At 41.0% G+C, this 27,434-nt stretch overlaps 2 long non-coding RNA genes and 1 pseudogene across 2 annotated transcripts; 2 read left to right on the forward strand and 1 right to left on the reverse strand.

Moving 5' to 3' along the window:
• Positions 1-8,468: 8,468 nt before the first annotated feature.
• Positions 8,469-10,242, reverse strand: LOC115585654 (uncharacterized). The gene is made up of 3 exons (XR_003984737.1): positions 9,947-10,242; positions 8,690-8,819; positions 8,469-8,524 (listed from the first exon to the last, which is right to left on the reverse strand). It is a non-coding gene; the product is annotated as an uncharacterized LOC115585654 (long non-coding RNA).
• A 3,625-nt stretch (positions 10,243-13,867) lies between these two features.
• LOC115584482 (putative nuclease HARBI1) lies at positions 13,868-15,270 on the forward strand (annotated as a pseudogene).
• A 9,964-nt stretch (positions 15,271-25,234) lies between these two features.
• LOC115585655 (uncharacterized) lies at positions 25,235-25,837 on the forward strand. Its single transcript, XR_003984738.1, has 2 exons — positions 25,235-25,446; positions 25,532-25,837. It is a non-coding gene; the product is annotated as an uncharacterized LOC115585655 (long non-coding RNA).
• Positions 25,838-27,434: the final 1,597 nt, after the last annotated feature.

Consider the following 27,434-nt stretch of genomic DNA (forward strand, 5'->3'; position numbering starts at 1 on the left):
AGGTTTGGTTTAATTGTTTACTTATTTATTTTCTGTCTAAGGGTTGAATTTCTGTTGTTAATTTGATCAATTTGAGCTAAAACTGATTAATTGTTGAGTTGATATCTCTGGCCAGAGACTCTTGTTTCTTTTGTCTGGTTGATTTATTAATCCAATTTAACACTTTTCAGTTTATTAATTGATCATTGGTCATTGATCATGCTACTTGTTGGTAGCATTATAAAAGATTGCTTGTTCTTTAATTTTGAGCCCTTTTAATCGTGTTTCTCCTCTCCCCTTAGTTCTGAAGGCCAACAGTGGTGGTGGTGGTTCTCCTGGGTGGTGGTGGTCCCCTCACCCCTGTATGCTGTGTGAGCCCTTTTCAAGATTTTCTTTGTTTACACGTCACTTTTTGCTGTTTGCGTGGGGGGTTCTCCTTTTTCTTTATAATAATTGACCTTTAGTATGGCTACTTGGGCTCTAACCCAAGGTGGCGTTGTTGGTATTTGGTGTATAATGTAGTAATAACCCTCGTGTTGCCACATTATGTAAAAGGGATATTCCGGTGTAAGTTTAATCCATGGTCTAACACACCGTGAAACTGTGTTAGACTCCCTGTCGAGAGATAACGTTTGCAGACCGCTAGCTAACGTAGTTTTAGCATCCTCAGAAACGACCGCACGTCAACAATACATTGCAGTAAATGGGTCCAAATATAAAACCGCCATCAAAAAGCCACAAATAATGCTCAGAACTCTATTACCGAGTGCAGTAGAGTCCCGTAATAATGATCATCATTGAGCTGCGGAACTCTACTGCACTCGGTAATCGACTCACAGGGCTTCCCCACAACAAGGAAGGCTTCTCGGGTGGTGAGATTTGTTTATCTATTCCGACAAATCTGGCAATAATATCAAATGTTTGATGCCTCGAAATATGTACTGGGACCCTGTTTCTAATGTTGCTGAAGTTAAAAAAACACACAAAAAGGGCACTTTATAATACAAGGCAAAAAGGGCAGGGGCTCAAGCACCCCTTGGGCCTTATGTGTGCACGTGCCTGCCGCGGTGGTGGGAGGGGGGGCCCCACATCAAATTCTGCTTAGGGCCCCCAAAAGGCTTGGGCCAGTCAGTACAGTCACTTTGCGCTTGTCACTGATTCCGGAGGACAAACTACTAAATTGTTTTTTTCTGGCCTCCACCACAGAGATAAGCACCTCGATATCACACTCAGTTAAGTTCTTCTTTTTTGTTTGTATTCCGGCGCAATTAGCCATTGTTATTTGGACAAAATGTGACAGCGTATTTATAGTCAGTTGCATCATCACTAATGGGAGGAGACAAGGTGGGCATGTGCAGCTACGCTCAGTTTCATGTTAACCGGCATGTATAAGGGAAAGGTGCACAGGAACAGCCGTATGTATGGATATCTGTCATATGCTTGCCATCAGTGGCGCTGCCAGGATTCAATTTCAAAGTACGCACAGAAACGGCAAATACAACATATGGAAAAATACTTTTTTAAGACAAAATCCAATGTTTTCAGTATCAGTGAAATAACAGATTGCAGCGCCCACATGATCTGTGAGACTGTGGTTATTCTGATACAAGTTAAATGGCTGCTGTGTGGAAAACCACGCTGTGGTCCGTAATCGAGGTGCAGACGCGATATGACGCGACTGTAGCCGCCATGATATGACGACGTCGCCCCCGCTGAGGAGGAACTATGAAGAACTCAGTTGTGATGGAAAAGCACCTAAACTGAGTCGAGTAGAGCCGAGCTGTATTGTGTAGTGGAGAAGGGGCAACACATGCTATGACGATCGTCCTCTCAGATGCGGCTGCGTCTCTCCAGGTCATTGTGTGAGAGAAAGAAAAGCTCTGACTTACTTGGGCAGACGTTGTTTGGTGTCACCCGCTGATTTGCATAATTTAAATATCTAGCCCGCCGAACCTTCCAATCCAGCCCCGGTTCAGCACCTGGACAGTGCACTGCAGACCTGCAGCATTTGTTTTCATCCAAACTTTGCAAACGTGGTCGGGATTTGTAAGACATATGTATGGTGCTCACTAGCCTCTGCTGCTCCTATAAATAAATGCATCTCTGTGCAGAGAGGGATGTAGGCTATGAAAAAGTGATCCCAAGTCCCCACTTTCCCGCTAAGCAGAGGGAGAGAGAAATTACACAGAATACAAATTGTTTAAATTTTTTTCCCCTTCAAAAATACGCACAGTGCGTACAGGATTCCGGTTGGCGGCGCCACTGCTTGCCATTCACCAGTATGCCATACTTAAGTACTTCGGTATACTTCATGCCCCAGGTATTCTGCCAGAAGAACTCAGCAAAACAAAAGATGGTTGTCTAAGTAACAACTATGTGGCAGAATGAAGAAATTGTCATAAATTGAATTGTAGAAAATGACTGTAAATGTATCATGTTATTTTTTTAGAAATTTGTGTAAAATGTGACAAAACATTAACAAAACTTAACAGTGGTGGGAAGCAGATGATGTGTCACGTGGCTCAAATATGGTGATGAATAGGCCACTTAAACAAATTGGTTAATTTTGGAGAAAGACAATTCACTGAAGAAAAGTAATCTGATTTGCTACACACCCCTCCACACCATGCCTTTGCTTAATATAGTGAGCATTACTTACAGAATTGGTATTGCATAGTGTACCAAACATGTATTTTACTTTGGTGGGCCACCCACATATATTTATATACATTGGAGCAATTCATATTTTTATTTTTGAATCAGTTTCAAAGAACCATGGTAATTGTATGATAAATGAATTTACCATTCAGAGAACTATGCCATCTGTGATTGTTTAACTAGCAGACAATCTACCCTTGCTCTTCCGTCTACTGTCAGCCATACTTGCTCTGCAGACAGAGAGCCACAGTCGTGCTCTCTGGCATTACAGCCCTCCTGTCAAGGCACTAAATGTGATGCGACTTTTATTTAATGTAGGTCTACTTATGCAGTTGATTTGTACAAACTTGTAGGTGCACCTGATTGTTGGTTGTTAAGTGCATGTTCGTTCTGATCAGCTACATAATTAACAAACTTTCTCTATGCGTGGCCCACCTCCTGATATTATTCATTTAATTGTGTGAAAAAAAATCGTTTTTGGTCAACTATGTAAAACATACTGAAGATATTGCTGCTAGTAGAGAGTAAATAAATGAGAGCGAAACAGAAATGAGGAGAGAAAAGAAAGGCGAGGCAAGCCAGTATGCCTGCATTTAGGAGCACAATTAAACACTAACATTTATGTAGGTAAACTCGTAGAGTGAAGGTAGTGGATCTCTTAGACTCACATATCATCCCAGTTTATTTACTTGATCAAGTAAAATACAAATGTCACCACTGTCTTGCTGAACTGGAACAAGCACTGATGACGCTGTTCATATTAGTGTGACTAAGTATAATGTAGTGTCGTCTTTATTGCTGTGCCAGAAAGCAGGAGCTGGCAGTGCGGTCCAGGCCACCCAGAGTGATGAATAAACCTGGAACGTCAAACAAGCAGAAATGTAGGATAAATATTTCAAACCCCAGCAAGATGGAGGAGAAGAGATGCTAAACAGAATGGGACAGTGTGTGACATCTATCAAACTTTATAGTCAGTGTATAAAGTGACATTGACTATTGAACACACACACACATATACACATACACACACAGGTGTATATTAACAGTTGTATGTATATAGCACATTTATCCAGGGATACAATTTATTGTTTTTCAGTCAGCCATTCACACATATATTCACACTGATGACGGATGCTGGCCTGACCATGGACAGCAATTTGGGGGTTGGTGCAACTGTGTGAGGAAGGAATGAATGCAGCAGCATGGCTTCAACAAATTACTCAGGACACCTACTGGGAGTGCCTCGACCAGGAGATGCACAGTCACACCTTCACTGCTTCTTCAAATTTCATCTGCCACACATGTGGATCCATGTTGATCAGCTGATCACCACTACCACTGTGTGTACCGCTGCTACACAAACAACAACTTTCTAGGTCAGGAACTTTGCCATGCACATAATACTTCAAGGTTGGTCGTACTTTCCTGACTTTTGCTGTCACTGGATCCCTGTTGTCAAAGTCTCCCTCAACAGCTCCTCAAAAGCTGAAACATGTCTCCGGAAACACCTTTTTGTAGACTGGAATGGCATCACCTTCTCCTACGAAAGCCCCCTGTCTAACCCACATAACATTCGACTCTTCACAGATGCTGCCCCTTTTGCCAGCTTTGGGGGGTTATACAGCCAATGGTGGTTGTATGGATACAACGGTTACCAGTTTCACGTTAAACCACGGTAAAATTCCAGATGGTGAAGGTTACTGTTTAAAGTTTAATTACCATGGTAACCGCCGCTGTTGATAACCACAGTGTGGAAAACTCACAAGATACTTTATCCAAATCTCCGTATGCAGGCGCAGCATGCAACGTGCGCTTGTAGTGAAGAAGACATGGCGGAGAGAGGATGTGATAGTAGCGAGAACCAAATCTGCAGTCTGGGCATATTCTGGTATTATAAGAACTAGTGCAGTGCCCGTAAGAAAAATGTATTCCTATAAAAAAGTGGGAGGTTAAGTAGCTTTTTCATGGATGGCCAAATGAGGCTGTGTTTGAAGGTGGGACGTCAGGGATATTTAGGTTTGTTGTGAAATCCGATATTCCAGGGTATAATTGGCTGTTTTTGACTATTTTTGAGTTTGCCATTATATTTCACCTTAAAAAATATTTACTTGGTGTTATTATTTTCAGCACAACCTCACATGTGTGACTGTACAGTTATTTTTTCATTTTGACATACTGTATTAACACAATGGACCTAAAATCACAAAAAAAAAAACATTATATCCGAGTAGAAAAAGTTAGATTTTTTTACTGTGAAAACCACAAATAAGTTTAACAAACCATTTTTACTTGTAATGCAAATATAAATTGTTGTTTGCTAAATTTGTGCATACATTTTAAACATTTACGAAGTTATATGTAGCTATTTACATTTAAATGCAGGCAATGCTCAGGTCTGCCTGAGCTCCTTCCAGCTGAATAAAGAGCTGCACTGCCTGCTCCACATTCAGCATCTTCTCATTGTTCTGACTCATTAAACAAAAAACCGACTCTACTACACACTAAACACACTACACCAAACACTACATAACACACTAACTACACACTCCAAACACGCTAAATGTCACAAATCTCTCAACTCTTAAAATCGCTGTCTATACACCGACCGTCGTTCGGCCTGTCAATCATCCGCCTCCGTCCCTCCCACAACTTCCTGTTCCTCAACAACCAAACTTGCTGCTTGGACACTTTAGTGACAAAAGCTCGTTTTTACCGTTTCTTCCTGCACCAGACACAAAGCAAACGTGACGGCAATGTTCGCGAAAAAGCGTGGCGGACATTATTTACCCTAAGTCCGGTTTTGGACGTGCCGATGCGTCCGGTCCGTCGCCTCGGGATGTGGGCCGTGTAGCTAGCGGCTAGCAGCTAGCTAGCTCTGGTGCGCACGTGGCCACGGTGCGCAGTGATTGGCTCTGGTGCGCACGTGACTGTGGTGGCTCCGGTAGACAATGCTCGGTGGAATTTGAAAAGCATTTATGAAATAATTTAGTCACAGTATCATTGCAGTCCAAGCAAATGCTTAGATGCACACCACTGAACCACGCAGCAGCCATGTTGAAAGTCTCAGGTCAGTGTGATCCTGATCCGCAGAGATATTTGACTAACAGAAACACACACACACAGACAGACAGAGATTCCGTGCTTTTATAGAAAGATGCTCAAGGACAGCTGGTCAAGGATGGCAGCCCTATCTGCAGGAGCTGCAAGACGAAAGTTGTGGCGAGGGGCGGCAACACATCCAATTTACGCAACCATCACCCTCAACTGTTCAGTGAATGCAAGGTAAGCTAACCTTGTCTGTATGTCGAGTTTTCTCTGTCTAATTTGTTGTTGTCACTAATGTTAACTGAACAGATAGTGGTATAACTGAAAGAAGTTCACTTATAACTGAACGAAGTGGGATGGCTGATGATGTATTGTTTGTTGTCATTGTGGCTGTCAAGGCATTTATGGCGCAGCTGTTGAGTCCAAGACAAATTTCCCTGAACGGGACAATAAAGTATATCGTATCGTATTATACCTAATAGTAGATTTCACTTTTTATGGTCGACCTAATAATTCCCCAAATATTGATGCAGAGCTGCAGTGAGGGGGATTTGTGGCAAACACGTACTGGTTGGACTGATTTAGTGAATGCAAACTGACTGAGATGACTGACAACCTCTACAATCAGGTTAAAGCTACTGTATGCAAAAGTTTAACTCGGGAAATTTTTTTGATACAATTTTTTTTTCTATATCTAATGTTTATTTTGCATTTATTTTAATACATTTTTACTGTGATTATTATTAATGTTGCACAGCTTTAATACGTCTTTTATACGTTTATTTTGCAGTGTTTTGTAAAGGTTTTGGATTTAGGTTATTCTAATATATAATACATCATGTATCAGTGTTTTTTCAACATATTGAAGACATTTTAAAAACACAGCGGGATACCGAAAACCGTGATAATTTTGGTCGCTATTACCGTGGTGTGAAATTTTCATACCACTACATCCCTAGGTGGTTGCAAGCCACATGGCTTCAACAGTTTTTTCGAAAACGACCCCATCGTAATCGCTGCCTTCCCGTTGAGAGACAATGTATCATACATTTATTTTTATGTCTTTTACAGTTTTTTCTGATCGCATGAACACTAAAATCAAAAGTATTACAAAATTATCAAAACCTTAAACTCAAGAAGCAAAACATGGCCCAGATGTGCACCACTATAAGCACAATGTCAGCCTCACACTTTTTGCAAACGGTACACATAGTGATTTGCAAAACACTAAACACACTCGTATACATTAAACACAGAAGTATATCATGATGTCACTTCCTTGCGATTCCAAAGCACTGACTGTCAAATTACCACATCTATGAGTCAGTCAGTAAACACAGCCATTAGGTGCGCAAACACATGATTGCTTAAAGGAACTTAGGGGAGGATCACGAAATAAGACTCAATAGCGACACGACGGCCGTTTGGGTAACTGCAGCCATCAGCCAAGCCGGCGCGGGAGCGCGCATGAACTCTTCACAGCAGTGCAGCTGATGCTGTGACACGGTTATTTGTTTACTCACTGTTCACGCGACCATTTACTGCAAGACTTCCTCGCATACCTCCGCGGAACTACCTTGGTAGCCTACATCAGCGAACAGCATGATGTCAAGAGACGAAGTAAGTAAACTAAGTGTTTATCTTAGTGCAGCTTTAGTATGTTTCTTTGACAACATTAGCGCATCAATTCAGCAAAACGACAGTTGTAATGTAAAGTACGCTTACCTTATACTGGCCAAATGGTTACTAAAGTTCAAATTTCACCAGCCACGGTGAATAACAAGCTAGCAATAACCATTGCTTTGTGATTGAAGCTAATGTGACTGCTAACAATGTTATGGTGTTTGATAAGCATTTGCTTGTGGCTGCAGCTAATTTCTGACTGTGGTAATTACCAACATAGCTAATATTTATAACATTGGATAAAGCTTGCTAACAAGCTGACATTAGTGTGCAGTCATTATCATGTAACAGCAATAGTATGATTCAATATCTCAAGCCACGTGTTATGTGCCAGTGCCAGTGAGATCATTTGTGAAATCATTTCCATTATAAGACAATATAAATGGTATAAATAGCACTGCACCATAACAAAGTAAATACAAGGAAAACACAAATGTCATTATGTCATAACTGGTATTATACTAAGTTGAATCAGAATAAAAATAACATCAAATAAAATCAAAACATCACTTTGAGGATTACTGAAGTTATTCTTATTAGTATTGTTCTCAGTGTTTTTTGTTTCAGGATTTGGAATTGACTCTGGAAGGAGTGGCACACATGGAGATGTACTGCCTGGATGAGGGTACACTGCGTCTGGTTAGGATGACGTGGAACAACATCTTTGCTCTCGAGGACAGCCAAGATGTGGGCAGCGATAACCGAGAGTTTCGGTTTGCTTCCTACCGGCGATTTACGATCTGGCAGGATGGGCATCAGAGAAGAGGGAACTGAAGGCCGATACCGAGCTGCTGTGTTCTTCGTATCTGGTTAAACTTCCCGGACCCCTTTGCAAACTACACAGGTTACAAAGAAGCTCCGTTTAGGGTGCCTGACTGATATTTTCTCCTGTTTTGTGTCCCTGTGACCACAATACCTAAAAAAAAAAAACATTTCTTAGCCAAAGATTCCACTTTCATCCAAAAATATAAACTATTTATGTACATTATATATTTTTATATTTATTTTCAAAGTTTACAGTATTTTTCAAATTTGCAGTATGTACAAAGTTTTATTTTGTATTTTTTTACATGTTTATAATAAAATAAATGTGTGGTAAACAAGACGGTCTTGTCTTCTCTCTTTTCTTGCTCACGTCTCTGGATCATGTAGCTGAGGCCTTTGTGGAGAGAAGAGAACAGTAGCATTAGAACACATACCAATGCTCCATAATCAAAACTGGTAATTATTATGTTATATTATAACATTTTACAATGTTTTGTCTATATTCTGAAAAGATTGAAATTCCTAAAGACCAAAACTTAGAAAGTGAAAACATACTAACCCCTCAGACACTGGTTCAATTGGTGATAATCGATGAGAAGAGTTTAGCAGCTATTCGCTTGCTGGGTGTTGATGCTCTCATCTCCTTACTTCCCCGAGTAGCAGCTTCAGGAGTCTGCTTCTTCTGATAGCTGGAAAACAGCAATATTTTAAAAAGTTAGAGTCTCAGTCAGCAAGCTGACTGTGACTTTGCTACCTTGGTGTCTTTTCTCTTTGGTCAGAACAACTATGGCCATGCAATGTTTGCCTGTAACAATAATAATATCAAAATACTTGCCTCAGTCAGTACTATTGTGTGTTTCACTTTTACAAACAATTTCTCCTGCTTTACTTACAACGTAATGTATAATGTCTGGAACAATCTTGTGTATAAGGTACAACACGAGAAAAATAAAGGCTAAATGCTCTATTGATGAGTTGAGACCACTCTTTTAGTCCACCCACCCCAAAGGACTCAACCACACAGACGTGCTTCACAAGCAAGGTCGTAATAATAATAACAATAATAATAACAACTTTATCAGACCTGTAGACACGCACAATATCAATTATTATATAGCACCACCTGAGCTCGTTTACATTGTGCACTTCACGGTTAGCTCTAAACTGCCTTTTATTCAGCTACATCACAACAGTATCATCAACTCGTCAACACAATAGCCCCCAAGCCATAGCCTGTAAATACCGTTACTGTACACCCCAAATACTGTATTTACCAGGGACAGGAACGAGACGGGAGCCGGTGCTGTGTGTATGATATATTTCACTGTACAGATTGTAAAGCCCACTGAGGCAATGTGATTGTGATTTTGGGCTATATATATAAAATTGACTTGATAGCCGTATCCCCTACACTCATGAAGAAGCCGGGAAGCCGGCTCGCTGTGTGTAGCTAGCGGCTAATATGACTACATAGACCCAAACAAACCGTTAGCCTGTTGCTACAGCCAGCTGCTAACGTCACCTCCCAGATACAAGTTGGGCTTTCGGTCCCATATCTAAAAGGGCATATTTCTAACTATTCGGTTTCAGACTGAAGGACCCTGGAAAATGCGCAGTCTGTAACTTCTCAGTGTTACAAGCAGTGGACTAAGTTACATGTTAGCGGCTAGCGCTACGTTAGCGGCTAGCGCTATGTTAGCCACTAACGCTACGTTAGAAGCTGACGCTACTTTGCACTTTAGCTCACTCCGAGTCCTCGGTGATCTCATAAGATTTTCAAATCAAGCTCTAAAAATGACCTGTAATGTATTCTTACCTGGTTACGAGGAAATTAGCCATGTCAGCATCCGTTTTCAGTCCCAGTTCAAGCTGAAGCTGCCTCCATGAGTCGAAGGCATATCCAATGTATATTCGCGTGCCAGCCTGGCTTTAGTCATAACTTCTTTTAGACTCACAACTTGCTACTGATAAAAACCTTCGTTTTCTTCTTCGTATTACTTTTTAGTGGACTTTGTGTGGTGGTGGGTCGTTTTCCGGTCGTAGCAGAGTCCATAACAACACAAACAGTATTTCCGGTCCACCGCGCTTGTCTTCTTCCAGTCTCCAAGCCGTCGAGGACGCGCATTCAGCGTCAAATAACGTCACGTCCGCAGGGCTGCGCGGGAAATTCGGACCCCGAATAGCAGTACATCATGCAGCACACAGCCTGTTCAAGGCAATGGGGAGATATGTGTGTGGGCTCATTCTTTTTGGTTTTGAACGCTTCATCACCCATTAGCATTAAAATACTTATAATGAATATTTATTTTTTCACAAATCCTGCCCTTAGTTCCTTTAATTGGAGACACACCAATCAGGTTCATGCACTATAAAAATGCAGCAGGTAAGTTCACCTGCCTTTAACCAAAATGGAAGGAATCAGAAGAGTGAGATAGAGAGTGAGAGGGGGAATCCACAGAAGAGAAGAAGGAGGTAGAGGATGAGGAAGAGGAAGACCTGAAGCAGGAGGAGAACGTGGAAGAAGAAGAAGAAGAAGAAGAGGACCAAATTTATCTAACGAAATTCGTGCAATACTAGTGGACCATGTCGTGAACCATGAAATGACGCTAAGGGAGGCTGCACTAAGAGTTCAGCCAAATCTTAGCAGATAAACAGTGTTATAAGGACGTTTTCAACAAAAGAAATCTGTCTACAGTTACAGTAATCAGCTTCTTATTGTATGCACCATATCAGCACTTTGGATACCCCTTCCTGTGACATTTTACTGCAGGTTACATGTGTTCTTTTCTACATAGGATTGAGGCTGGAGAACGGCAAGGAGGAAGGGGGCACATATTCACACAACAACAAGAGAGAGAGATAATAAACAATGGTTTTGGCCAATAATGCCATCAGGCTCAAAGAAATTCAAGTCAACATTATTGGTGACCATGCCATTTTCAATAATGTCCATCAGGTCTCTTCGTCAACACTGGCATGCATTCTGAAAAGAAATCAGGTCCAAATGAAAAAACTGTATCAAGTGCCTTTTGAGCGGAATTCAGAGAGGGTCAAACGGTTGCAGCATGAATATGTGGAGGTATGTATTGTTGACTTTACTGTAGCACCGTGATGCTGCATACTGCACACATGAACTTTTGACATGTACATTGACTGTATACTAGATCTGTTCTGAACTACACAAACTTGTCTCTCACTGTATTTCAGAGAGTTCTTCTGTAATTTTTAACCTGTACTGGATACAGCATTTTATGTTTGTTGTTGTTTGCTGGGATAACAGTGTTATGCACACTACTGCAGACATGTTTTGTTGTGATTCTCCATGTTGACTGATTTGGGTGTATGAAGATAAATAAATTATATTTTCCTCAGTCTGCAGCATTGGTCTTGTCAAGTGTTTGGTGAACATACTGTATATTTGCACTTTCTCTGTGTACTTCATATACAGTACTCTCATCACTGAGAAGTAGAATTGCTAAAAGTGTTTAAGGTTAGCAACAGCAGTGTGTAACTGGTTCAGACAAAATTAAGTAATATGCAATATATAATGTGTGTGTTTCATATGGTGACAAAATATGTTTTTTATAAAGTGAGTATATAGTTTTGACAAGAGTGTTTCATTTTGCAAAGGGTCTGAGGTGTAATGCTAATTGGGTGTTTGGTGTGCTAATCGTGTGTATTGTTTTGAGAAAACGGGCCCTGTTTTCAAAATCGGGCTTAGGCAATTGAAAAAAACTGTAAAAAGATGAGGTCTGTGAACCAAATGTTGTTGACTAACAATGAAATCTTTAATGAAATTAACTTCAAGTGCTTTGTAATGAACCCATTTAAAAAGCTGTCTATCAGTCATTTCCTACATGACCTCTTTAGAGATTTGTGTGTTCCAACCTACTCCACTTCTTTAGTGTTAAAACACTCCTTCAGGACTGTACACACATGCACAGACAGACTGGCAGAGAAAGAGGCAGACACACAGATACAGGCTTATCTTTTTTTGGATTTCTTTGTTTTTGAATGAGTAGTTTATAATAAGCAGGTGTTGTTGCAGGACTGTGTGAGCCTTGTTGTTGTATTGACACTGGCTTCCTGTTCCTGCGTTTGCCTCCTTGACCTGACGCCTACAGGCTTCCTTCCCTGGATTATTGCATGGCTCTGCTGATAAATACATAATGGTGAGTTTCTCTCTCAGTCTTTTTTCATCTTTTTTCAACATTATCGCTTCTTTGTCACTGCCTGTCTCTATTTTTAGTTATGTGCACTCGCACACCATCACCAATGGAATGGTTTGAAATTGATGGCTTTGTGAACATAGACAATGTTCATATTTATTTTCAATCAAGCTAATTGTATAAATAATGGTTTTAAGATTACCAATGCTAGCTATTCTTCTCTCAAATTCCTCTTCCTCTTGATACTCGGTCGACAGATTGCTTGGACTTAAATGAAGTGAGTGTGCTCGAGTAGAGGGAGCATTAGAAGGAGGGTAACAGTGAGAGCCTTTGCCCTGATTTATGCCCTGTTTCTTGGCCATGGCCTTCATGTAACACCCTACAATTCCAGTCTCCCTGTCCTCTGCAAAGTTTGAGGAATAATTGTCACTCAATGACCTCAAAGCCTTAGATCCTGAAATGCACATATGGCTCCAATTTGTTGTTAGCATTAATTTTAACTATAGTTTTGTTGAGTTACAAATCTCAACACCTTTAATTGTCAAGGGAACCAAAACTTGAAACATAACTTGGAACAAATAACCGTACATATCCCTGACTCCAGAAAAATGCTGTTTACTCTCTCACTCACCCTTCTCACCCTGCTGTGGCCCCATCAGCTGTCAGCAGTGCAATTCAACCTGGGAGGAGCCAATGATCGATAGGCCCTGGCTCTGAGTTAAGCCAATCAAACTGCACAAAAAAGGGACATTGAAGAAGGTGCTGGGAATAGCTAGTCAGTGTTTATGGGCTCCTGCCTATCTGACAGAAAGCAGAGCTCCCCGATCAGAGAAAAAAAGCAATTAGGCAATTATACCATCTAGTCCTATAAGCATCCCGCATAACACTGTTTTCTTAGCCTCCTCATGAGGCGATAAGAGACAGATCCATGCAGGGACCTGTGTAGGTTGTGAGGAAGGGGAGTGGAGAGGTATGAAGAAAATGGGAAAGTGAGGAATACAGTTCAGAGAGGGGACAGCAGTAGAAAGCCAAGAAATCAGGATCTTCACGGAAAGGGATCAGTAAAAAAAAGAGGTTGTATGATGGCGACCCAATTAATATTTGTGTTCTCCAACAATTAGCAATGATTGCCACTGAAATGTTTTAACTTTGAACATTAGACACTGAACCACCATTACCTTGGTGTTCACCTTGACAGATTGGACTGGAGGTACAACACGGAGGTTGTGTACTGGAAGGAGAGAGTAGACTCTACTTCCTGAGGAAGTATGTGTAGCAAGATGTTGCACATGTTTTATCAGTCTGTTGCCGGTGCAACTTTATTTGCTGCTATCTGTTGCGGGAGCAGCATCAGAGGCCTGTACTGCGAAGCCAGTTTAGTGGGTTGGCGAGGTATGTTGAGTCTAAAGCCAGGCTTCCCTTTACTACGAAGGTGGCTCTCTTTTTACCCGGCTAGATCACCATGGTAACTTATGCTTAGCTCATAACCTGGACCAGGTTATGTTCAGAGTTTCAGCTTAAAATCGGCTATAAAAGCGCCGCTGTTTCACTGTGTAACTCATTCGGAGATGGCGTCACCATTCATTGAAAACCCGGTGGACCTGGGAGCAAGAGTAATTCGGGCAGCACTGCGACGTGAGCGGCTTCTTCGAGATCGCGCTGATCCGCTGGCATTTCCTGATGAAATTCTCTATGAGCGATATAGATTTTCAGCCGAGGGAATACGGTACATTTGCTCCCTTATTGAGCCGAGTGTCAGGAATGCCACTCGAAGAAGCTGTGCGCTCACTGTCAGGCAAACTGTTTGTGTTGCGCTTCGTTTTTTTGCCACGGGAACCTACTCACATTCAGTTGGTGATGCAGAAAATCTGAGCAAGAACACTGCATGTTGCGCCATCCGCAAAGTGGTTCTTGCTCTTACTGAGAAGCTGAATATGTTTGTAGTGTTCCCAAGTCATTTGAGCACAATGCTTGTTAAGGAAGGATTCTATAAAATATCTGGTAATGTACTTTCATACCCCTCTACATCATCAGTATTACTTGCTTGCATAATGAAATCTAATATAGCCTATAATATATGTAACTAGGATTCCCCAGGATCATTGGTGCTGTGTACTCATGTACCCGTCACGGGGCCCCTGGGGGAACATGAGGCTGACTATGTCAACCGCAAATCCATCCACAGCATCAATGTGCAGGTGAAATCTCAAAAATAATTTCTGCAGGTGATCGATGGCACATGCACAGTGAATGTATAGGCTTTTATCAGTGGCACACAATATTGTCTAGACAGACTTTTCACATGAGTGAAATATCTTTCAAAAGGAATCTCTTTATGCATTCCACCGTTGTGCAGTGCTCTTTTTAAATTTAACCAGAAATCCCGTTAACAGATGACTTGTGACCACCAATTATTGGTCACAAGTGTGGAGGCAAGATGGCCTGGCTCCGTACATGACTCACAAATTTTTCGTGAGTCTACACTGGGTCACCAGTTACAACAAGGTAGGCTATATGGTAAATAATCCTATTTTCTTCTTTTTCACTCCTTTAATTGTTGAGAATGACAGAGTATTTATTTCTCTCTTCATTAGGCATCTTTGACGGACTGCTGGTGGGGGACAGAGGGTACCCCTGTACCCAGCACTTGATGACCCCCTATCCTGACCCTGACACACCACCACAGAGTCGCTTTAATGCGGCTCTGGGTAAGTGCAGGGTCAGGATAGAAATGACATTTGGGGTCATCAAGTGCAGGTTTAACTGCCTGCGTGGCCTGAGGGTACGTCCTGAGCGTGCTTTTGGAATCATCACTGCATGTGTGGTGCTGCACAACATCGCAATGATGAGGAAAGAACAAACCAATCATGTGCCATTAGCAGCAGCTGATACAGTTGATCCAGTGACAGACCACCCAACTGGTGCAGCCATCCGGCATGCAATTACTGCACAGTATTTTACCCGCCTGTGATGTGAACAATAAAGTCATTCACTGAATGTGTATTCAGTTTTTTTTATTGCAATGTCTGCATTTGCTGGGAAGAAAAAGACAGAACAAGGCATTAGTACATAATGTCATGCTATCAAACCATTTTAAAAACGTACCATTTACTAAAATACCTTTTTTTTAAACTCCAAGAGTTCAATTTCAAGCTTCAGTTTTTTTTATTTCCAGTTCCTTTTTTATGTTGTCAAGCTCCAGGTTTCTTTTATAGACTGCACGGAGTGTGTCTGTGGTCTGTATGAATTGTTTTGGTTGAAAGGACACTGGCATGTTTAATCAAGGCAGTTTTACTTTTTACAACACCTTTATCTTAGTCATATATTGTTGAACTTTTCATACGACCCTTACAGTTCTTTCCCTCCCGAGGCCAGACGCACAGGTAGAGGCTGTGGGAAGAGGGTGTAGATCATCTTCCTGTGAAAAATATCCACTAAGTTAAGTCACTTCATTATGTGTAGGCCTACTTAAGATGAGTATGTAAAAATGCTCTCCTACTTCGAGCCTCTCTGACAGCACAGAGACCGTCTCCTGGTCATCAATTTCAACCTGAAGAATGATTTCAGAGGTCTGCATGATATGGGCTGATCACAGCAAATGCAAAGTACTTGACACATTGCTCTGATAGTTACCTCTGGGGTGGTGCAGGGAAATTGCCCTGGCGGCAGCAGCACCATGGTGTCTCCTACAACTGAAATTACACAGTGGATTTTCCTGCCTGATGCCAAAAGCAAATGTTAAGTACTTCACTCTTGACATACCATGGACAAAAAGGTTGTCCTGTGAGCCGCCAGCACTTGGGTCCGACCTGAGCCCCCCTTCGATTCCCTCCATTATCGGACGACCCTCATTGTGGGAGAGGGCCAGCTCCTCAGGTACTGTGAACTCTGGTGGAGCTGGCCCCCCTCCAGTCTTCCTCTTTTCATTCTTCTTTCTGTTGGCTTAAGATAGTGATGATATTACAGTAAAATGGGATACAGTATAGTATCCACACACTGACAAAATGATGGGGCAGCTTGGCTACATACCACTTTGAATGATGTTTTTGTATTTGGCTCTAACTTGCTGCCATGTCCGACTGCTGCTTCCACATCTTAATAAAATGCAATATGAAATATTAATTAGGCCAACCTAGTATTTATTTGTCACAGATAATGAGTTAATAAGTTAATTATTTCTTTGATGTGGCCATGAATAAACTGATGAACTGATCAATGTTTCACCCGTTGTAGGGCAGTGTATGCTCAAACACAAATCTTACAGGCTTGAGCTATTTTCACTGTCAAAAAGGTCTTTATTGTCATTGTACAGGGACAGTAGCTACATTTGCTTGTTCATCCCGACACACTAATACAAAAAAAAAAACACTGAACATTTGTAGCCTACGCACACTCAGCCTCGCTTTCAATAAAACACACACGCGCATTCTATATCTGAGATGAGTAAAATGTGAAAACAATATAGACATCATTCAAAAATGAAAAAAGATAGTTGTTGCTTCAGTTTATTTATTTTTTAAATGAATGAGGGTTAATATGTACAAGTTGCACAATGTTGAGCTTTCAGAAATTAAAACACTAAGGGCTTAATATAATATTGATCATAATATTAATCATTGTTAACTTACGCATTTACACGGTCAGCAATTTTCTGCCAGCAGCCCTCCCTCGCTCTGTTGGCGGCGACAGTATTACTCTTTGCGGTGATTGTGTCCTTAAATTCTTCATAGCCCTGCATTATAAGAAGCTGTTCTTCTTGAGTGAAATATGTGGCCCGGGATCGATCCATTTTCGCACGGAAGTAGAATAATATGACGTCAAACGCCCCCTTTTATGTGATCGCGCGCAGAGCACAAAGCAGAGAACCGGACTTGACAAATTAAGTTGATAACCACCGTCGCAGTACCGTTTAACTCTGATTGAGGACTCTTGGCTTTGTTGAGCTGCATCATGAGCACAAAGCCTGGATATGTTGAGCCCCCTTCGCAGTACAGGCCTCTGGGCTAGCAACACCAAGAGACTCAACAAAGTCATTTAGGAAGGCTGGCTTTCTGATGGGGTGGTTATGTATAGAAGGATGCTGCACGAACACCTCACATCCTCTCTATGACCTGCTGATCAGGTAGCTCAAGGCTCCTCCAACTGCATAAAGGACCTTTATTTCAAGTCTTTACTGCCATACTACTTTACAATGACTCTTAACAATCCTCTTGTTTTTTTTTTTTACGCATTTTAGATTTATAATCATATGTTATTCTATCTCCTCTATCTGTCCTCTTTTAATTTGACAGTATGGTAGGTGTATGTATGTATATATTTGTAAATATTGTGTTATTTATGGTGGCCCTGAAGGGCAAACAACAGCAACAAAAAGAAAAACACAACAACATCGACAAAAACACAACCACAAAAAGAAAAACACAACATAAACAAAAACACCACAACATTTACAAAAACACCACAACATTTACAAAAACTCTACAACATTAACAAAAACACAACAACATTTACAAAAACACAATCACAAAACAAAAACACAACAACATTAACAAAAACACAACAACATTTACAAAAACACAATCACAAAACAAAAACACAACATTAACAAAAACAAAACATTTACAAAAACACAATCACAAAAAGGAAAACACAACATTAACAAAAACAAAACTACATTTACAAAAACACAACCACAAAAACACAGATTGTTGATATGCTGTCAACCTTTCATAGCATAACAATGAGTGCTCGCACTTTGAAGACACATTTAAGAAAAGCAGAGTTGTATAACTGTGGTCAAGCCAGCCGTGGTTGGTGTTTGCTTGGTCAAATTAGCCGCACTTTTTTTTCTAGTGCGCAAATCTACCAACATCTACAGTAATCGTAGTGAAACCGCTCTGAAGAGCTGCTGGTGGTGACTGTGGGTCAGACTGCAGTCTCACAGCAGATCCATGAAAACGACGATACTTTTACAATAATTATTCCCGGTAATAAACTGAAGGTATCATAAAGGTATGCTTACGGATTTCAAAGTAAAGGACAACGTGAGGAAAAAAAAAAAAGTTTCCATAACTTGTTCAAGATTCATATACTGCCATACTTCCTAGACTACCTGCATGCATGATATTAAGTACTTTTACTGTGTTTCGAGTAATCCTGGCAAGTTATTAAAATAGATAGATGTACAAGATTATTTAAAAGTGTATGTTATTATTGGTGTATTATGAATGTATAATCATTACAAAACCTCCCTCTCAGCCCCATGTGGGGGGTTGGTGTATGTCTTTTTTTTTTTTTTTTTTGGTCTTCACCAAAGCTTGTTAACTATCACCTCATATGTCCACATCAAAATAATCCTTGATAACTTCCTCAGTGGTAACCATTTTTACATCCGAACCGTGAACTACCTGGTGTGGCGTTTAGCAGCCCTTACCACCTGTTAAAAAGACGAAAGTGCTTTCGTCTGATCAGCATTGATCCGTGTCATAGAAGGTACCTACCTTTTCCGGTAGAAGTTAATGTTGTTGTGTTTTTGTTAGTGTTGTTGTGTGCTTGTTTTTGTGGTTGTGTTTTTGTTAATGTTGTTGTGTTTTTGTGATTGTGTTTTTGTTAATATTGTTGTGTTTTGTTTTTGTGATTGTGTATTTGTAAATGTTGTCGTGTTTTTGTTAAAGGGATATTCCGGTGTAAATTTAATCCATGGTCTAAATCACCGTGAAACTGTGTTAGACTCCCTCTCGAGAGATCAAGTTAGCAGACCGCTAATTTACGGAGTTTTATCAACCTTAGAAATGACCGCACGACAACAATACACTGCAGTAAATGGATCCAAATATAAACTGCCACCAAAAAGCCACAAATAATGCTCAGAACAGCACCAAACTTCAGCAACAGTACAAATAGGGTCTCAGCACATAGTCCGGGGCATCTAACCTCCGCTAGCTTAGCTGGATTTCTACTGAAAAGCTGAAAAAATTTACTACTCTTCTGCAGCAGCTTCCTGTTGACGGGAAGTCCTGACGACTCGATTACCGAGTGCGGTAAAGTTCCGCGGCTCATGGATGAAAATGTATGATTATGACTCCATGGAAAAGCAATCAAAGTTCATATGTGTCTTACCTGCCAGTTTATAACAGTTTTTATCAAGAGTGGACAGGGAAAAGAACGGAATTGAGCATTTCTAATCGCACTCGTTAATCGTCGAGTTGGGACTTCCCCGACCCAGAATCTGATGGAGGAGAGTTGAAGTCTGTTTTTAGCTTCCCAATAGCTTCCCTAGCTAAGCTAGCGGAGGTTCGATGCCCCGGACTATGTGCTGAGACCCTATTTGTACTGTTGCTGAAGTTTGGTGCTGTTCTGAGCATTATTTGTGGCTTTTTGGTGGCGGTTTATATTTGGATCCATTTACTGCAGTGTATTGTTGTTGTGCGGTCGTTTCTGAGGTTGATAAAACTCTGTAAATTAGCGGTCTGCTAACTTGATCTCTCGAGAGGGAGTCTAACACAGTTTCATGATGATTTAGACCATGGATTAAACTTACACCGTAATATCCCTTTAATGTTGTTGTGTTTTTGTGTTGGTGATTGTGTTTTTGTAAATGTTGTGTTTTTGCGATTGTGTTTTTGTACATGTTGTTGTGTTTTTCTCAATGTCGTTGTGTTTTTCTCAATGTTGTTGTGTTTTTCTCAATGTAGTTGTGTTTTTCTTTTTGTTGTTGTTGTTTGGCCTTCAGGGCCACCGTAGTCATTTTTACCATTCGTGTGTCTGTTTTTTACATTGTGTGTTATTGTGAGTTGTGTAATTTTATGTGAATTGCTACTGCAACAATAACATTTCCCTTGTGGAAATCATCTATCTATTAAGTGTGTAGTGTGACTATTTGAACAAAAATGAAGCGCAACCCAAGCTTAGAAGTTCGACTGTTTAGGGTAAGCTTTGACTCTCAGGGGCCGTCCACACCGGCGAAAACGATCTTTTTTTCTCCGTCTTCCTCGTCATCGTTTTAAGAATATTTGCGTCCACACGGATCCACTGAAAACGACCGAAAACGCTGTAGTTCATATTCCAGGCCTATAGGTGGCGCTTGACATTCACCAAAAACGGAGAAGAAGACACGGAGCATGCGCATTAAGCTTGCGCGATGTAAACAAACAGACAGTAGACAGAGAAACCGAACACAACAAGAAGAAGATGAAAATGGCTAGTGCAAGGAAACCAGAATCGTTTGTGATTACTGGAGGTAGAACTGCTGCAGCGACTTACACTCAACTACAAGGCGAGTAAGTTGCAAGAAAGGCTCAATATCTTCTGTGGCACGAACACGAGCATGTAGTCCGCCATTGTTGTTGTTGTTTTGGGACGTCGCGGGGTGGGGCGATGGCGTCATCGCTTTGGAAAGTATGCAGATTCGCCGTCCACATGAAAACGGGAGGGCTGCGTTTTCGGATTTCTCCACCCTGAGACCCGTTTTCAAAAAAGTGCGTTTTCAGGCGCTGCGTTTTCAGGATCCGTATGGACGGTCGGCCAAAACGATGCAATATGTGTGCGTTTTCGAAAAAAAAAACCTTGTCGTCTGGACGGGGCCTCACTCTCACTTGAATAACTAATGATAGGCTAATGGGAAAATAATGTAAACAGAAACATATGAGTTTTCTCATTCACTTAAGCAATAAAAAGGAACAGAAAGACCTGGGTAATTTAGTCCTTCATTTGTGTTAACCTGAGTGCCAATTAAGTTTGTTGGCCTGCTTAAATGTTAGAGCTCATGGCGAAAAAGAACAACAGCACCTCCGGGTGTAAAATGAAATCAGCTCCTACTCTGTGGTAATCCCTCTAATCCCTCTAATGTTTCCGTGTGAATCAGCACAGCAGTACAAAAGGAGACTGTTGGGCCTTGGCGGACGTATATGTTCTACTGACTGCCATTCTTGTTGTTACTGTTCTTTATTTGAATGGTTACAGCGGACTCATATGGTGCTCAAAACACAGATGTTGTGGCTCATGGATGACACTCCAGCAGTTTGAATGGATTGCCCCTGTCCAACTAGAGCAGCTTGTTGATCCTGTTGAATTCTTGCAGAAACGGCTTTTAAAACATCTTTGATCTTAGATGGTCTTCGGTTAGCTCAATGTGAAGCTTTAGTTCACCCTACTGATTGAATATGTGCAAACAGCAGTCATGGATGGAAAGCCACCTTGTACATCTGTAGAAGTTTCAAAGGGTTTTCAACGGATTGATGGGACTGGATTTTTGCATATTCACAGCGGCAAAGTGCACTGTGTGAAAAACAGTTGTGTGAATGAGAAACCAATAATTAAAGGTTACGCTTACATACACTTTTGAAGCTGAAGATTAGTTTTTTTTCTGGAGCAGTTGAGTGAACACTGAATTCCTCTTCCTCACCATGACAATAGCCTCTGCTGTTTCACCATCCATGTTGACAGGCTCCTCAAGTCCTGTGCTGACCAGCTGTGCACGATTGTGGAGTACATCTTCAACATGAGCCTGAAGCTGGGAAGCTGTCACTGCTTTGGAAAACCTCCTGCGTGGTACCAGTACCGAAGACCCTCACCCAAAGGACTTCAACAGCTACAGACCAGTTGCTCTCACTTCACACCCGATGAAGACCCTGGAGCGGCAGGTCCTTGTCCATCTCTGCCCTCTAGCAACCTGGCATTGAAGTGGACGACGCCATAATCTTCCTCCTGGACAGATCACTGTCTCACTTGAAGAAGTCTGGAAGCACTGTGAGGATCATGTTCTTTGATTTCTCCAGTACTTTCAACACCATACAACCTGCACCTTTGCAGCACAAGCTGGAGCTCACAGGTCCAAGTGTGTGAAGGAGAGGTACCACAGGTCCAAGTGTGTGAAGGAGAGGTACCAACATGGGCGTAGCGGACGCGGGGTACGCGGGGGACATGTCCCCCACACTTCCCGTATCAGTGCCCTCTGTCCCCCGCACTTTTTACAGCCATTACAACCATTCAATTAATTTTTAACACGTGGAAACGCGTTTTTCTGAGCCGCCTTTGAACGCACCATGAGTAGGCGGACCCAGGCTGCAAACACCGCTGTGGTGTTGTGAAGGATTTGAATCACACAGACGTCGATTCAGATCTTGTTCAGCATGTTCAGCAAACCAGCCAAGAGGCAAAAAACTCATTTTTTTCCAAACAAACTGTGTAAGTTGAGTAATGCTGTTGCATGTAGATAATGTTTAGCTAAATGATGACTTACTAATAAATGTCAATATATCAAGTTAAGCTAGTTAACAATTGTTAACTGTTAGCTATGTTAAATCGCTTGCTAGGTGCAGAGGTGGTAGTAACTAGTTACATTTACTCCGTTACATTTCCTTGAGTAACTTTTTGGACAAATTGTACTCTTAACAGTTTTACGTTAAATGTTTTACTTTTACTTGAGCAATATTATTCTAAAGTAACAATACTCTTACTTGAGTAACGTTCAGGGATGGAAATCAGCACCTGCCAAACGCAGTTGAATTTGTGTGCTGGCGGTGAATTGAATCAGTTTACCAGCCATTCCAGTCAGATCGGATCCAATTAATGATCGATATATTGGTTAAGACACAACAGTGCGCTTTTCACAACCTCTAGAGTTAGAGCCGGTCAAATTATACGTTTCATCCAACATAACTGGTATATTTTTACCCAGTTTATAATTACATGTTCATATTATACAATATTATGTATATACAAGTCTATTCTATTCATTGCCTCTTTATTATATTGTTTAGTTTTTACTATTATTGTTGTTCATCGTAATATTACTGTGCTTTGCCAAAAAAAATCCCTATTTGCAAACAAATAAAGGAATCCTGATCAAGTGCATTTAGCTGCTTCACTGTGAGCAATGCAAGAGAAACAGCATGGCAGGCTGCAAGGGCTGATATCTCACTTCACTACAGAATTTTTCTCAACAGCTGTTCCTGAGGGTTACACAAAAGCTGCCACCAAAAGTACTGTTTAGCAAGAAAAGTGAAACAAACTAGCAGGTAATATAACTAAATGATAATACAAGGTAAATAATGGGGCTCCTCGACAGGTCAATAAATGAAACTGATGCAGTGTTCCTCAATTTTTTTCCCTTGTTAATTGAAAAAAATTTTAAACTCAAACATTAAACATATATATAAAATATATACATATATCAAATATAAAACACTATATATCATATAAAATAAAATAAAAAAACAAACCCAAAACTATAATAAATAAATAAGTAAATAATTAAAGTTGGACAGAAAATAAATGAGGCTATTATTTAGAATAAAAACACAATGAGCCAGCATCCATATTAATATGCAAACAATAAAAACTAACAAGAATAATACTACTGTTGAGCTAGTAAGAAAACTTTCAAATGTAACACAAGCCCTTCAGGACCAACACAATAAACCAGCATACAATGAAAGGTCAACAATGAAAACAAACCAACAATAAAAAGATCACTTTAAAGGAACCATATAGAACTATATAACATGATCACACCACTTTATGATGATTATCAGTATCATCAGAGTCTTATGTTTTAAAGGAACTTAGGGGAGGATCACGAAATAAGACTCAATAGCGACACGACGGCCGTTTGGGTAACTGCAGCCATCAGCCAAGCCGGCGCGGGAGCGCGCATGAACTCTTCACAGCAGTGCAGCTGATGCTGTGACACGGTTATTTGTTTGCTCACTGTTCACGCGACCATTTACTGCAAGACTTCCTCGCATACCTCCGCGGAACTACCTTGGTAGCCTACATCAGCGAACAGCATGATGTCAAGAGACGTCATTAGCACGTCATTAGACAACATTAGCGCATCAATTCAGCAAAACGACAGTTGTAATGTAAAGTACGCTTACCTTATACTGGCCAAATGGTTACTAAAGTTCAAATTTCACCAGCCACGGTGAATAACAAGCTAGCAATAACCATTGCTTTGTGATTGAAGCTAATGTGACTGCTAACAATGTTATGGTGTTTGACGAGCATTTGGCTTGTGGCTGCAGCTAATTTCTGACTGTGGTAATTACCAACATAGCTAATATTTATAACATTGGATAAAGCTTGCTAACAAGCTGACATTAGTGTGCAGTCATTATCATGTAACAGCAATAGTATGATTCAATATCTCAAGCCACGTGTTATGTGCCAGTGCCAGTGAGATCATTTGTGAAATCATTTCCATTATAAGACAATATAAATGGTATAAATAGCACTGCGCCATAACAAAGTAAATACAAGGAAAACACAAATGTCATTATGTCATAACTGGTATAATTCTAACATCAAATAAAATCAAAACATCACTTTGAGGATTACTAAAGTTATTCTTATTAGTATTGTTCTCAATGTTTTTTGTTTCAGGATTTGGAATTGACTCTGGAAGGAGTGGCACACATGGAGATGTACTGCCTGGATGAGGGTACACTGCGTCTGGTTAGGATGACGTGGAACAACATCTTTGCTCTGGAGGACAGCCAAGATGTGGGCAGCGATAACCGAGAGTTTCGGTTTGCTTCCTACCGGCAATTTACGATCTGGCAGGATGGGCATCAGAGAAGAGGGAACTGAAGGCCAATACCGAGCTGCTGTGTTCTTCGTATCTGGTTAAACTTCCCGGACCCCTTTGCAAACTACACAGGTTACAAAGAAGCTCCATTTAGGGTGCCTGACTGATATTTTCTCCTGTTTTGTGTCCCTGTGACCACAATACCTAAAAAAAAAAACCATTTCTTAGCCAAAGATTCCACTTTCATCCAAAAATAAAAACCATTTATGTACATTATATATTTTTATATTTATTTTCAAAGTTTACAGTATTTTTCAAATTTGCAGTATGTACAAAGTTTTATTTTGTATTTTTTTACATGTTTGTAATAAAATAAATGTGTGGTAAGCAAGACGGTCTTTGTCATGATCTACATCATGGCAGCCCCTCCTCTCCTTTGTGTTTGCTCTGTGTATGTTTGATCCTCGTCTCTTCCCTTCCCAGTCAGTGTTGTGCATGGGTGTGGTCTTCTCTCTCCAGCAGGTAGAGCCAGGTGCATCTCATCCCACTAATCAACCTCTCCATATAACCTCCGGATTTCCAGCCACTCGTCGCCAGTTCATACTCTCAGACTGAGCGGTACCTAGTTTGACACCGGCCTCTAGTTATCTCTTGTGTGTTTTCGCTTGTGCAGCATTTCTAACCTGTTGATTCCTCTGCCCAGTTAATCCTGCCTGCCTGCATGCCTGCCTGCCAGTTCGTCTGCCTACTTGCTACCACGCCTGTTCGTCTCCTCCTGCCACTGCCGGTCACTGCAGCCACCCGACCTCCATCTCAGGGAAGCTCCCGACCAGCAAGACGCAGACCGCATTGAGACGCGGCTCCACCATTCCCGGGGAGATCACCACGTTTTCACCCAGCACCACCAGCACTCCTTGTGGGACCCCGGGACCCCTCCTAGCACGCCATTATTTCTTCCTGCACCGTGGTACTTTTCACTGGGTCACAATAAATCTCACCTTGAACAGAATCACCTGAGTCGAGTCGTGCATTTGGGTTCAACCTCTGTTGTTCATCATAACAGTCTTGTCTTCTCTCTTTTCTTGCTCACGTCTCTGGATCATGTAGCTGAGGCCTTTGTGGAGAGAAGAGAACAGTAGCGTTAGAACACATACCAATGCACCATAATCAAATCTGGTAATTATTATGTTATATTATAACATTTTACAATGTTTTGTCTATATTCTGAAAAGATTGAAATTCCTAAAGACCAAAACTTAGAAAGTGAAAACATACTAACCCCTCAGACACTGGTTCAATTGGTGAAAATCGATGAGAGAGTTTAGCAGCTATTCGCTTGCTGGGTGTTGATGCTCTCATCTCCTTACTTCCCCGAGTAGCAGCTTCAGGGGTCTGCTTCTTCTGATAGCTGGAAAACAGCAATATTTTAAAAAGTTAGAGTCTCAGTCAGCAAGCTGGCTGTGACTTTGCTACCTTGGTGTCTTTTCTCTTTGGTCAGAACAACTATGGCCATGCAATGTTTGCCTGTAACAATAATAATATCAAAATACTTGCCTCAGTCAGTACTATTGTGTGTTTCACTTTTACAAACAATTTCTCCTGCTTTACTTACAACGTAATGTATAATGTCTGGAACAATCTTGTGTGTATGGTACAACACAAGAAAAATAAAGGCTAAAAGCTCTATTGATGATGCAAGGTCGTAATAATAATAACAATAATAATAACTTTATCAGACCTGTAGACATGCACAATATCAATTATTATATAGCACCACCTGAGCTCGTTTACATTGTGCACTTCACGGTTAGCTCTAAACTGCCTTTTATTCAGCTACATCACAACAGTATCATCAACTCGTCAACACAATAGCCCCCAAGCCATAGCCTGTAAATACCGTTACTGTACACCCCAAATACTGTATTTACCAGGGACAGGAACGAGACGGGAGCCGGTGCTGTGTGTATGATATATTTCACTGTACAGATTGTAAAGCCCACTGAGGCAATGTGATTGTGATTTTGGGCTATATAAATAAAATTGATTTGATAGGCGTATCCCCCAGCCGGGAAGCCGGCTCGCTGTGTGTAGCTAGCGGCTAATATGACTACATAGACCCAAACAAACCATTAGCCTGTTGCTACAGCCAGCTGCTAACGTCACCTCCCAGATACAAGTTGGGCTTTCGGTCCCATATCTAAAAGGGCATATTTCTAACTATTCGGTTTCAGACTGAAGGACCCTGGAAAATGCGCAGTCTGTAACTTCTCAGTGTTACAAGCAGTGGACTAAGTTACATGTTAGCGGCTAGCGCTACGATAGCCGCTAATGCTACGTTAGAAGCGGACGCTACTTTGCACTTTAGCTCACTCCGAGTCCTCGGTGATCTCATAAGATTTTCAAATCAAGCTCTAAAAATGACCTGTAATGTATTCTTACCTGGTTACGAGGAAATTAGCCATGTCAGCATCCGTTTTCAGTCCCAGTTCAAGCTGAAGCTGCCTCCATGAGTCGAAGGCATATCCAATGTATATTCGCGTGCCAGCCCGGCTTTAGTCATAACTTCTTTTAGACTCACAACTTGCTACTGATAAAAACCTTCGTTT

Source organism: Sparus aurata, chromosome 7 (genome assembly GCF_900880675.1).
Source record: "Sparus aurata chromosome 7, fSpaAur1.1, whole genome shotgun sequence".
NCBI lineage: Eukaryota > Metazoa > Chordata > Actinopteri > Spariformes > Sparidae > Sparus > Sparus aurata.